This window comes from Phaseolus vulgaris, chromosome 9 (genome assembly GCF_000499845.2).
Source record: "Phaseolus vulgaris cultivar G19833 chromosome 9, P. vulgaris v2.0, whole genome shotgun sequence".
NCBI classification, from domain to species: Eukaryota; Viridiplantae; Streptophyta; class Magnoliopsida; order Fabales; family Fabaceae; genus Phaseolus; species Phaseolus vulgaris.
The window spans coordinates 5,570,527-5,584,024 of NC_023751.2; positions in this window are offsets into that span (position 1 = coordinate 5,570,527).

Here is a 13,498-nt window from a genome sequence, read left to right on the forward strand (position 1 = left end):
TAAATAAGTGTATTATATATATATATATATATATATTAAGCTTTTGTTTGAGGATTAGTTACAAATATTAAGTAGTGATATTGTACTGGTCGGTATCGGACAAGTCAATATCGACATAGGTGACCGACCGTCCGAGTCAAAGGACACCACACGACATGCAATAAATGATAGTAAAGACAGTTACAATAGCACTTGATGAGTTATAATTCGTGTTCCGAAATACGCGAGAAGTATCTCTGACAAATAAGCTACAAACCGATTAACTGAAAGGGGGCACAAATATCCTTAAGATGTTCCAACATACATATATACCAATATACCTCCTTATTAATCAGGGATCATGATGCACATCAACAAATAATTGAAATCCGGTTCATCATAATAAGGGTCCAAGACCAACACTATAAATAAACCATATGTGGAGGTGTAAGATACGCTTTTACCAATTATCAATATATACTTTTTACACATAGTACTTTCTTGATCGTCGGAGTACCTTTTTTAGGTCACCCCAAACCGAGCATCAACATTTGTGGAAGGAGACTCAAAGGAAGGAATTAGAGGATCACTGACACGTCAACAATTGTACGTCCAATCTCAAGTACTATCTAGGCCCTCTTTGCCTATACAGGTACAATTAGCGCTCACCGTGGGCCGAGATAGTAGTCAATTTCAGCAACAAGTATAAACCAACAACAATGGTGTCAACAAGGAACAACGCTAACAACAATCAAGTCGCGGACGAGCAGATCGCACTGATCCAAGATTTCCAGGCACAAATGGACGACATACGACAAAAAGGCATTGAATACCAGTTGCGGAATGAAGAGGATCGACATCAGAATGAGGAGGAGGTACTTCTTCTTAAGGAACAAAATAAAGAGTTAAAGCAACGACTTGATGGGCGTGAACGAAAATACCAGTCTTGAACACAGACTCATCAAAGTTCTAAGCACACTCCCTCGCCCGACAACGATGAAGACACAAGAGGACATCCTTTTACGGGTGAGGTCATAGACACACAACTCCCCTCAAAGTGGAAGGGACTGACTATTAACCTCTATGACGACTCCACAACGTCTTCAAAACACATATAACCCTTTATACAATCAACAAAGTCGTATGATGTAAAGTTTTTCCCACTTATATCCAAGAAGGGCCCCTCGGCTGGTTCACCCAGCTCCTTCCTAACTCTGTGGGTAGCTTTAAAGTCTTGACGGTTAAATTTCACCACTCAGTATGCAACAAGCCGATCGCATCACACCTCATCCATGTCCCTCCTTAACGTAAAGCAAGAAAAAGGGGAATATTTGCGGGCGTTCATGGATAAATTCAATAATGTCTCGATGAGCATTAGGAACCTCATGCCAGAATTAGCCATGCATCACCTAGTCTCGGCAATCCGATCGGGCCGATTCACCGAAAGCTTGATTAAGAGACCTGCCAAAGACCTTGATGAATTGAGGAACCGCACAACCAAATTCATGCAGATAGAGGAACATACCAACTATCACAAAAGCATTCGATCCGAGAAAGGAGAAAAAGCGAAGGAGAAAGACAGGGGGAATCGACCTATATCAGGTCGGTCAGATCGTTTCAGAGAAAATCGGGGACCTCGATTTCTTCATTACACCCCATTGACTGCTCCAAGGGGTAGAATTCTGGACAAGGAGCTACAAGCCGAATTAATCCCGGCCCTATGGTCATCACAAATTCCGCAAAATGTTGTTACGTCTAAACATTGTCAGTACCATCGCAATTACGACCATACGACCGAGGGATGTCAAGCACTAAACGACAGGATAGAAGAACTCATCCAAGCTGGCCACCTGCGCAAATTCATTAAGATCGACACTAACTTGTACCGATTTCCACAAAGGGAGGCTACCTACTTAAGAGTCGTAAAGAACAATACGATTGGTGTGGATGAGAAGGCTCATGTCGTTTTGATGACAACCAGCGTCCAGCAAAGCATAGAAGAAGAAGTGAGAGCCTAGTACGAAGGACTCGACCGCGAAGCGAGGGTCTTAGGAAGAACGATTGAACAAGACGCGGTGCCCAAGAGGTTATCAATACTATAGCTGGTCTGATCCCATTCGAAAGCACTGGATGAGAAGTAAATATAATCGCAGGAGGCTTTGTTGGAGGCGAATGCTCCAATTCTGCCCGAAAGAAGCACTTTTGGGTCGTTCTATCGGTCCATTTTGTATCCACCAGAAGTCGACTGAGGATGCCCTGGATCACATTCATTGACAAAGATTTCACCGCAATCGACTCGGCTCAGGAAGACCCCATCGTAATCACCGTGGAGATAGATAAGTTTACCATTACCAAGGTTTTGGTGGACCAAGGCAGCTCGGTCGATATTCTGTATTGGATGACCTTCAAGAAAATGAGGATTCCAAAGTTAGAAATTCAGCCATATGATGAATAGATTGTCGAATATTTAGGGGAACGGGTATACACAAGGGGATTCATCGACCTGTATACTACGTTCGGGAAGAAGGATACCTTCGTAAAACAATAAAAATTAGGTATTTACTTGTAAATGCAAATACCTCTTATAATATACTACTTGGACTGTCGTCCATAAATCGTCTGCAGGAAATAATGTCTACTCCTCAACTAGTGATGAAGTTTTCATCAGCAGTTGATGACATTGTAACGGTTCATGTGGACAAAAAAACAATCTGCGAATGTTACATGGCGAGTTTGAAGATTGAGTCAACCAGTCGTTTGTACAAAGCCTCACCGCAGGAACGTTCTCGAGAAAGGAGGGGATGGTCCTCTGCATACAGGGAGCCGATCAGGAAACGTTCCCGAGAAAGAATAACAAAAGAACACATGATCACTCTCATTGATCTTGATCCTCGACTCAACGAAGCCTGTATTGAACCGTGTGAGGACCTTCGCCCTTTACCTCTTAGAGACGACGAACACAAGACGCACATTGGAACGTCCCTAAAACCGGACGATAGCAAGTTGGTAAAACAAACCTTGGTTAATAACGCTGATTTGTTTGCTTGGACAGTTGCCGATATGCCCAGGTTGAGCCTGGATTTTATTACACATCATCTCTCTATTTACAAAGAAGCCAAGCCAAAAGCCCAGAAAAAACGAAAGATGGGGGAAGAAAAGCGTGTGGCCGCATGACAAGAGGTCGAGAAGTTGGCGAAAGTCGGCTTCATCAAAAAGGCGCACTACACTACATGGTTGACCAACGTGGTTGATGGCAGAGCCTCCAGCCACACACAACCACATAATAAGGAGGATGAAGACCTAGAGGTTGTTTATTGATTTAATTGCAAATATGGGTCTAATTGGGCTTTTGTTTATTTTTGTAGGCCCAATCAAGAGGAAAACTCTAGGGTGAAGGAATGTACAAACATATCCAAGAAGACCTCTAACTTATCAAAATTAGAGCTTTGGCTAGAAGAACACAAGAAGACTGAGTTTCTGCTAACTAGTCAACATTATTTGTGGGTCAAACTTTAGCTTAAATAAATTGTATAAAGTTGTTTAGGATTTCACGGGCCATGTGTAGGGCCTAGTAGCATAAAATAATTGGACTATATATTTGGGCCAAGTAGCATAAGTTTTTGGGCTTGTATTTGGGCCAATGGTAAAATATGACTAGTTAGGGTAACAATTGGGCTTCTTTGAGCCCAATGTAACCCCAAAATGTCTAGGGTATATTGGAGAACGAAAATCACCTTGGCATGGAGCACATGGACATCCACATGACAACATAGGAGTGGAGAGGATTTAGCATGGAAGGTGTGAGCTAAACATGGAAAGCATGACTCCACATGGCACCTTCTCATTGGAGAGTTTTATTTTGAATTTTCAAATTTTGGCTCCAAAAATGTTCAGCTCTCTCGCCTATAAATTGAGATGCTTGACTCTCATTTTTCAAGATTAATGAATGAGTGAAATTGCTGCCAAAATATTGAGCCAATTCTCACTCTTGTCTTGCCTCTTTAGGATAGACACTTTAGTCTTCAACTCTCCACCTAGCTCAAGTGATTAGGTCTCATCTATCACTCTCCATACTTAGCATGCACCTCCAAGGAAACCGCAACCTCCATGTGAGCCTCCTTGCACGCCTCCTCCATTGAAGCTTCTGCCAATCCTTTCCAAAATTCAATTAAAGAATTCGGCCATGAAGGCAAAAATCCATCATTTGGTATCTAGAGCCATGGTTCTTCAAGAACTAAGTGTGTCTTCTATTCTTTTAATTTTTGTGTTCTTATTTCTGTGTTGTTCATCATGTTCTTGAATGTCTTTGCTATTTTTAATTTTGATTTAGTATATGTTGCTGTTTTTAAAATCCTGTACGGTTTAATTGGTTCAATTTGTTCTTGAACTTCTAAATTCAATTGTGTTTAGGTTCCTAATTGTGTGTGATGTTCTGTTTTTATTGTAATTGAGTCTTCTTGATATTTCAATTGGTGCATATTGTTTGGTTTGAGTCATTTTAAATTTTTGATTCCAATTCAGTTTTTTCAAGTCATGTTTCTTCCATAATGTCATCAATTCCAAGTTGTGCTGATTGTTTCTTGATTTGGTTGCTTGTTTTAATTTGAGTGCAGTTTTATATTTCTGTATTTGAGCTTTTGGTGCATTTTTATTTTTAGATTTGAGTTCATGCTTGTGTGTTAAATCCATACAAGTTCATATACATCAATTCCATTGTGTCTTTGAAGTTTTTCAATTTTGTTTTTAATTACAGTGTAGGTTTCCTCTGTTTCACTGAATCTGTGCTGGCTGAAAATGTTTGTGAAAATTAATTTCGTTGTTGAAAAATTCTGAGATTCTAGATTTGAGTAGTTTGAAGTGTTAAAAAAAAGTGAAGCAAAATTCAAAATACAAAAAAAAAAATGATAAATGAAATACGTACAAAGTGTAAAATGCTAACTCTGGAAAGAAAGTGAAGCGACAATGTTTTTGAAAAATTTATCATAATTAACTGGCGCACTATTTTGGCATAATTTCAGTGCCTAATTTGAGTTAAGACATTGAGCTTTCTGTGGTTTAAATTTCACATTCAAATTTGAAATATCCAGCTCAACATAATTTGTTAAAGTCACACAAATTTCACATCAAAATTCCAATAATGTTGTTTTTGGTTTTCTTCATCCAAATCTAGTACCATTCCTTAGGTTCAATTTGTGTACCACCTTTTATTGAGTACCTTAATTTGTTTGCTTGTCATTTGCATTAAATACTCTTTCAAGTCTTGTCATATATTAATTCTCTTTGTTGTGGTCCAATTTTAAATTGAGTTTTTGTTGCTTAAAAATTTGTTTGACCTCTTTCTTGGTGGAAGTAATTAAAAAAGTGCCTTGGTGAGTTTTGGAGTTGAAATTTTTGGTGAGAGCTATATCGCTAAAGAGGTGCAGATTTGAATACTCAAAGTTGAATATCCTAAAGAGGTATAACAAGGGGGACAACAACAAGCTAGCATAAAAATATACACAAAGGAGTTACAAAAAAGAAGGAGTGCATAAATTAGGGCTCAAAATTTTTGGTGCTTCAAAATTTGACGATTCAATTTTCATTGTATTTTCTTTGAGTTGTATCTTGAAAAAACTGTGATCATTTAGTGGATTAATTGCGCATTAGACGGTGAATGTGTCTTCAATGGTTCTAAGTGCCTAGAAGCCTCACCTTAGGATACGTCTAGTTTAAAGCTTTCTAGTTAGCAGTTTTCAATTGTGTTTGTGTTTATTGCTTTGCATTTTGCTTTCTTGCATAAAATTGTGCTTTCATTCTTGATTGTGCTCTAAGTGAATTACTTAGAGAAAGGTTTGTGAAAGTTTTGAGGGATAGAATCTGGCTAGGAAAAGCTTGGTACTTAAGTGATCCAAGTGATCCACCTCCCTTTCCTGGGAATCTACCTACATTACTGCACCTATCTTTCTTGTGGTAAATTTCTTTTAACACATAACTTTAAACATGTCTTCTCATTCTTCTAGTCCAAGTGAAAGTGATAGAAATTCTATAAAATCTCTTATAAAACAATTAGTCAAAGACTTTCAATAAACTATCATATAGACAATTGCAACATGAGGCCCAACTTAAAGAAGATAAAAAAGAAAGGGATGCTCATTTTGCTATATTAGAAGAAGAGTTGAAAGTTGTTAAAGAAAAGGATGAATACATCAAAAAAATAAAAAGATCTTCACATGCATCTAGCTCTAGGTTGAGTGATTCATATGGTGAAGAAAGCCTTATAATGAATGAATATTATCAACCTCAACCTAGGAGAGTTAAAAGAGAAAGAAAAGAAAACTCAAAGGAGGTTAGGGTAGATCTACCTCATTTCTATGGAAAATAAAATGTTGAAACATATTTAGATTGGGAAATGAAGGTAGAACAACTTTTTTGCCTACCACCATGTGAGTGAGGAAAGAAAAGTACCCTTAGCCACCCTAAGTTTTCAAGGTAATGCTATGTATTGGTGGACTGCCCTTGAGAAAGAAAGGCGCCTTCATAAGGACCCTCCCATAGAGTATTGGAATGATCTTATGGGAGCCTTAAGACGCCGTCATATTCCCTCCTACTACAATAGGAAGTTGATGGACAAGCTCCAAAGACTTCATCAAAAAAATCTAAGTGTAGAAGAATATTGACAAAAGATGGTGTTATATATAATAAGGGTAAGTATATAAAAGAAACATCTCTAGAACCTTCCCTAAACCTATCCAAATATAAACATATCTCACACTCGAGCTAGAGAAATTCAGTGTTTTAAATGTCTTGGTAAGAGTCGTTTAGCATCTTAGTGTCCCAATGAAAGAACTATGATCTTAAGGGACAAAGATGAATATAGTAGCCAAGAAGAATAAACTAGTGAGAGTGAAGAAAATGAGAAAAAAAAGAAAGAAATAGAAAATCAAGGGAAAGTTCTTAGGGACCAAGCTAAGGCGTGGGAAAAGAGTGTTCCTTTCCACAAGATCATTCAGAAAGAAGAAAAATTTGAAAATAAAATTGAAAAGATACTTCTATCTAAACAACCTTCAGGCCTCCTTGTTTGTAAAGGAACACTTACATGCACCGCCACACTTGCTGAAGTTTGTGAACTACCTCCTCAAGTCAAAAGAATTTTAAAAGAATTTGGGGATGTATTTCCTAAGGAAGGACCCATTGGACTTCCATCTTTTATGGGTATAGAACATCAAATAGATTTAGTTTCGGGAGCTAGTCTACCATATAGACCAACTTATAGAACTAATCCCGAGGAGACTAAGGAGATAGAATCACAAGTTCAGGAATTGTTGGAGAAGGACTGGGTTCAAAAGAGTTTAAGTCCTTGTGTTGTACCTATTTTGTTGGTGCTTAAGAAAGATGGCAAGTGGAGAATGTGTTGTGACTATAGAGCCATCAATAACAACACCATCAAATATAGGCATCCAATTCCTAGACTTGATGATATGCTTGATGAATTGCATGACTCCACTATATTTTTCAAAATTGATCTTAAAAGTAGATATCACCAAATAAGAATCAAAGAGGGTGATGAGTGGAAAACTACTTTTAAAACCAAATTTGGACTATATGAGTGGTTAGTGATGTCTTTTGGACTCACTAATGCACCTAACACTTTTATGAGGCTAATGAATCATGTCTTTAGGGATTGCATAGGTAAATATGTAGTAGTTTACTTTGATGGTATATTAGTTTATAGTCAAAGCCTATATTCCCACCTAAGTCACCTTAGGGAGGTTCTCTTAGTGCTTAGGAAACATAGTTTGTTTGCTAATATAGATAAGTGTACTTTTTGTGTTGATAATGTAGTATTTTTAGGATTTATAGTTAACAAAAATGGGGTACATGTTGACCCCAAAAAAATCAAAGCCATCCAAGAATGGCCAACCCCACAAAATGTAGGAGATCTTAGGAGTTTTCATGGTCTAGTGTTGACTTTTTACGGCAAGTGCACCGCGTTTATCAAAAGTAATAATTGTCCCTAAGGACGGATATCGATCCCACAAGGAACAGTGAATTATCAAGTACAATAATCGTTAAATATAGAACAAAACAATTAAAAGTGTATTTGCGTTGGTGATGATCAATAAGAAAATAGACAAAGAATTAGTTGTTTCAATTGGAAAAATTAAAATTTCAGATTCAAATTTCAAATAGCCAGCTCAGCATAAATTTTCGAAGTCACGCTTTTTGTGCCTAAAATTTTCAGTAGTACTGTTTTGGTTTTTTTAATCAATTCTAGTGCCATTCCTTAGGTTTAATTTGTGTGCCACCTTTTATTGAGTGCTTATTTGATTGCTTGTCAAATTTATTCAACATTCTTTCTAGTTGTGTCATACAAATTACTCCATTTGTTGTTGTCCTATTCTAAATTTGTATTGTTCTTTGCTTTAATTTGCTGACCTCTAATTGTTGGTGAAATAATTTCAAAGTGGTGCTTGTTAAGTTGGAATTAACCTTTGTGGTGAGTCCATCCCTACTTAGTAGGTATTGTTTTGGAGATTTAAATTGGCTAACCATAAGAGGTTAAGGCAAGGAGCTGCAACAAATAAGATTACAAACACTTACAAATTGTGGAACACAACAAGAAAGAGTAACAAAAGCCAAGGATTGCATAGTATAGGAAATCTGAATTTTATTTTTGAAATTCAATTTCTATTTGAATTGTAATTGCATTCAACTTTGATTAATTAGTGGAATAATTACATATTAGACGGTGAGTGTGTCTTCAATGACTCTAAGTGTCTAGAAGCCTCACCTTAGGATTCACCTAGTTTTAAAGCTTTTTAATTAGTAATCTTTAATTTGTGCTTAGTTAATTGTTTTACTTTACTTACTTGTTTTGTATTGTTAATTGCTTTGCATTGTTTTCTTTGCATAAAATTGTGTTTTCATTCCTACTTGTGATTTAAGTTAGTTACTTAGAAAAAGGTTTGTGACAAGTTTTGAGGGATAGTTTTTGGCAAGGAAAGACTTGGTACTTAAGAGATCCTAGTGATCCACCTCTCTTTCCTGGAAAGCTACCTTCACTACTATCCTTATCTTTTTTGGGGTAAAATACTTATAACACAAGTCTTTAACCATGTCTTCTCCATCTCACAACTCTAATGAAAGTGAGGGAACATTTCTTAAAACTCTTTTGGAAAGAATTGCACAAGATGTTCAAGCACTTTCATATAGACAATTGCAACATGAGATCTAACTTAAAGAAAGGGATGCTCAATTTGCTTTGATGCAAGATGACTTGAAAATGGTTAAAGATGAATACACTAAATCCAAAAAGAGTTCGCATACATCTAGCTCTAGGGGCAATGAGTCATATGGAGAACAAAGTCTTAAAATCAATAAATACTACCAACCACCACCTATGAGAGTTAGGAAGGAAAAGAAAGAAAGTCCAAGAGAGGTTAGGGTTGATCTAACTCATTTCCATGGCAAAGAGAATGTAGAAATCTATCTAGACTGGGAGATGAAAGTAGAACAATTGTTTGCTTGTCACAAAGTGAGCGAAGAAACAAAGTACCCTTAACCACTCTAAGTTTTCAAGGCAGTGCTATGTATTGGTGGATGACCCTTGAGAGAAATAGGTGTCTTCATAAAGACCCTCCCATAGAATATTGGAATGATCTTAGGGGAGCTTTAAGATGACGCCATATTCCCTCCTATTACAATAGGGAGTTAATGGACAAGCTCCAAAAACTCCAACAAAAGACCATGAGTGTAGAGGAATATAGGCAGAAAATGGAACTATATATGATGAGAACCTCCATTAGGGAATCCGAATCCATTACCATAGCAAGGTTTTTAAGTGAGCTTAATCTTGAGATTAGAGAAAGAGTTGAACTCTTACCTTACCAAGACTTGAATGGTTTAGTTCAATTGTGTATCAAGGTTGAACAACAAAATTTGAGGAAAACTTCAAGTCATAGGGAAGATTTATACCCTAATTCTTATCTAAGAAGAGAGTTTAGAAGGGAGGAAAGTGTGCCTAAGGAAAAACCAAGAGAAACTCCCGAAAGTGTAGGAAAAGATATGCTCACTCCACCTATCTGCGCTAGGGATGTCAAGTGCTTTAAATGTTATGGAAGAGATCATGTACAAGCTAAATGCCCAAATCAAAGAACTTTGTTTTTAAAGGGGGTAGATGAGTATAGTAGTTGTGATGATACACCTAGTGGGAAAGAAAAGGAGAACAATGAGAGAGTATATCCATGTGAGGGGGAATTAATGATGATTAGAAGAACCCTCAACAACCAAACTAGTGTGAACCTAGAAACACAAAGGGAGAACATCTTTCATACAAGATGCAAGGTTTTAGATAATATATGTTCTCTCATTGTGGATAGCGGTTCTTGCTGCAATTGTTGTAGCATTAGGATGGTTGAAAAAGCTAAATCTACAATTAGTCCCTCATCCAAAACCTTACAAACTTCAATGGATCAATGAAGATGGGGTATTAACTGTAGACAAGCAAGTGAAAGTCGAGTTTTCTGTGGGTAACTACAAAGATAACGTTTTATGTGATATAGTTTCCATGGAAGCTTGTCACATCTTATTGGGAAGACCTTAGCAATTTGACAAGAAAACCATGCACAATGGTCTAACCAACGAGATTATCTTCACCCATAACGAAACGAAGTTTATACTTAATCCTTTATCACATTCACAAGTGGTAAAAGATCAAGTACAAATGAAACAAAAGAGGGATGAAGAGAAAAAAAAATATTAGAAAAAACAAAAAAAATCTTAGGGAGCCAAAGGCGTGGGAGAAGAGTGCTCCTTCCCATAAGGTCATTCAACAAGAAGAAATAATTAAAAACACATTTGAAAATATGTTTCTTGTTGAACAACTTTCAAGCCTTTTAAAAGGAACACATAGAAAAATTCCTAAAGAGGTTAATAACAAAAATTTAGAACAAGGGAGAAAACATTTAGAAAAGAAAATTTTGTACCCTCTTTAAAGAAATCTTGTGAAAAGTTGCCAAAAGTAATAGAAAAACAAGAGGAATGGCAACTTAATAAAATTGATTTTTATACAACTGCTCAAACTAACACATTTACTTTGTTTGATGATTCTCATAGATGGACATTTGATCCGGGAGGACGAGCATAGTTTTCAAAGAAAGAGGCTGCTATTCGAGATCGACTCTATAAATCTGAGGATAGATTTTCTCAAGAAGGAGGAGATGATGGACACCATCCAGCCACATACATTCCCCTATTAATGACGAGGACGAAGCCTTGGATTTGAGGACAAATCCTTTTCAAGAGGGAGGGGATGATGGAAGAGGCTCCAACACCAATTCTATTGAAAGACCACTAACATGCCAAATGGAGTCAACCACTAGAGTGATTGTCAAGAGGATCCAAGAGGACGCATTTTACATGCCATAAACTCTAGTGTAGAGTGGCATCTTAATTTTTGACCAAATTAGCATAGAATATTCTTTTGTATTTTTGTTAAAAATGACATTTGGTACCTAAAATGCTAACCTAAGTTTAATTAGAACTTCCTAAGCTCTTAATTAAACTTAGGCTGATCCAAGCTAGCCAATTGGAGCGTAAGTTCTAGAATTCATTACACATGCTAAATTCTAGAACATACCTCCAATGTGCTCAAACTTTAGGCGCCACTTTTCATTTTAGATTAGCTTTGAATTTCCCTCTTTTTTTGCCTTGTAAACCGGCCTCCAATGCTATTTAAGGAGTGCCTTGGCTCTTGGTTTTACAAGATTAATATACATAATGAATTGCTGCCAAATTTGAGCCAATTTCATTTCTTGCCCAAAACCTCTTAGGTTAGGATATTGATCTTCAAATTTCCCCCTTACCAAAGAGAGATGGCCTCACCACTCTCAATCCCTACCTATCATGCACCTTCAAGGTCACCATAGCTCCTAGGAGGACCTTGTTCGCTTACACTCCATAGAGCTTCCGCCGATCACCAACAATTCTACAAATCATGAAGGCACTTCTCCATCACTCTCCATACTTAGCTTGCACCTCCAAGGAAATTGCAAGCTCCATGTGAGCCTCCTTGCACGCCTCTTCCATTGAAGCTTCCGCCAATCCTCTCCAAAATTCAATCAAAGAATTCGGTCATGAAGGCACAAATCCATTAGTGGTCATGGTAAAAAGATCAAATGGTAAATGGAGGATGTGTACTGATTATACCGACCTCAACAAAGCTTATCCCAAAGATTCTTATCCTCTACCGAGCATTGACCGACTCATCGATGGAGCAGCAGGTCGCACCGTTTTAAGATTTTTAGATGCATCTATATATAACCAAATCTGGATGCATTTGAGAGACAAAGGAAAGACAGCGGTCATGACTGACTGCAACAACTTCTATTACGAAGTCATGTCGTTCGACCTCAAAAATGCAGGTGTCACCTACCAACGACTGATGGACTACATTTTCAAGGGGATAATCGGCCAAAGTGTTGAAGTTTATGTGGATGACATTGTCATCATGTCCGACAAATGCCGACAACACATCAAAGAATTACAATAAGTGTTTCAAGCCCTTCGTGACCACGACATGAGGCTTAACCCCGACAAATGCGCGTTCAGGGTGGAAGGAGGAAAGTTCTTCAGTTCTTTGTTCACTCATCATGACATAGAAGCAAACCCTGAAAAATGTTGGGTGATCATCGAGATGTGAAGCCCTGAGAATGTAAGGGGAACTCAAAGACTAATCGGGCTGATTACAACACTCTCCAGGTTCGTACCAAAGCTAGCAGAGAGAACAAAACCTATTGTGCAGCTACTATGAAAGGCGGCTAAGTTCCAATGGACGGACGAGTGCGAAGGGATCTTCCTCCAGTTGAAAGCTTTCTTGGTGTGCCCCCACCCCCCCCCATGGAGCCCATAACTGTTTTTCTCGTTATCTCGAAGGATGCCATCAGTGCATCATTAGTTCAAGGGGTTGAAAAAAAAGGAAAAAACAGTTTACTTCATCAACTGAGTGCTTCACGACGTCAAGGTTCAATACCAGATGATTGAGAAGGTCGCGTTGGCCTTAGTGATAACTGCACAACGAATGCGTATGTACTTCTATAATTATCATACTCAGAACTGACTATCCCATAATGAAGATACTAGCGAAACTAGCCTTGGCCAGACGGATGATAGGATGGTTCGCGGAATTTCAGATTCAATACCAGCCCAGGAGGACAATTAAATCCCAAGCTTTAGCTGATTTTGCAGCTAAGCTCAACTCTTAATGGACTTTGCATGTTGATGGTTCCTCCAACAACAAATCGTGCAGTGCAAGGGTGATGCTCGAACTTCTTGAGCAAGCATTGAAATTTGAGTTTAAAACATCAACCAACCAGGTCGAGTATGAAGCCATCATAGCCGATCTAAATCTAACCCTCGATTTGGAGGTAAAAAGACTTATTTACAAAAGTGAATCCCAACTTGTTGTCGATCAACTTAAAGGAGAATTCGAAATTAAAGAATCATTGCTATAATGGTACTATCATTTCATTCAGAATTTGAT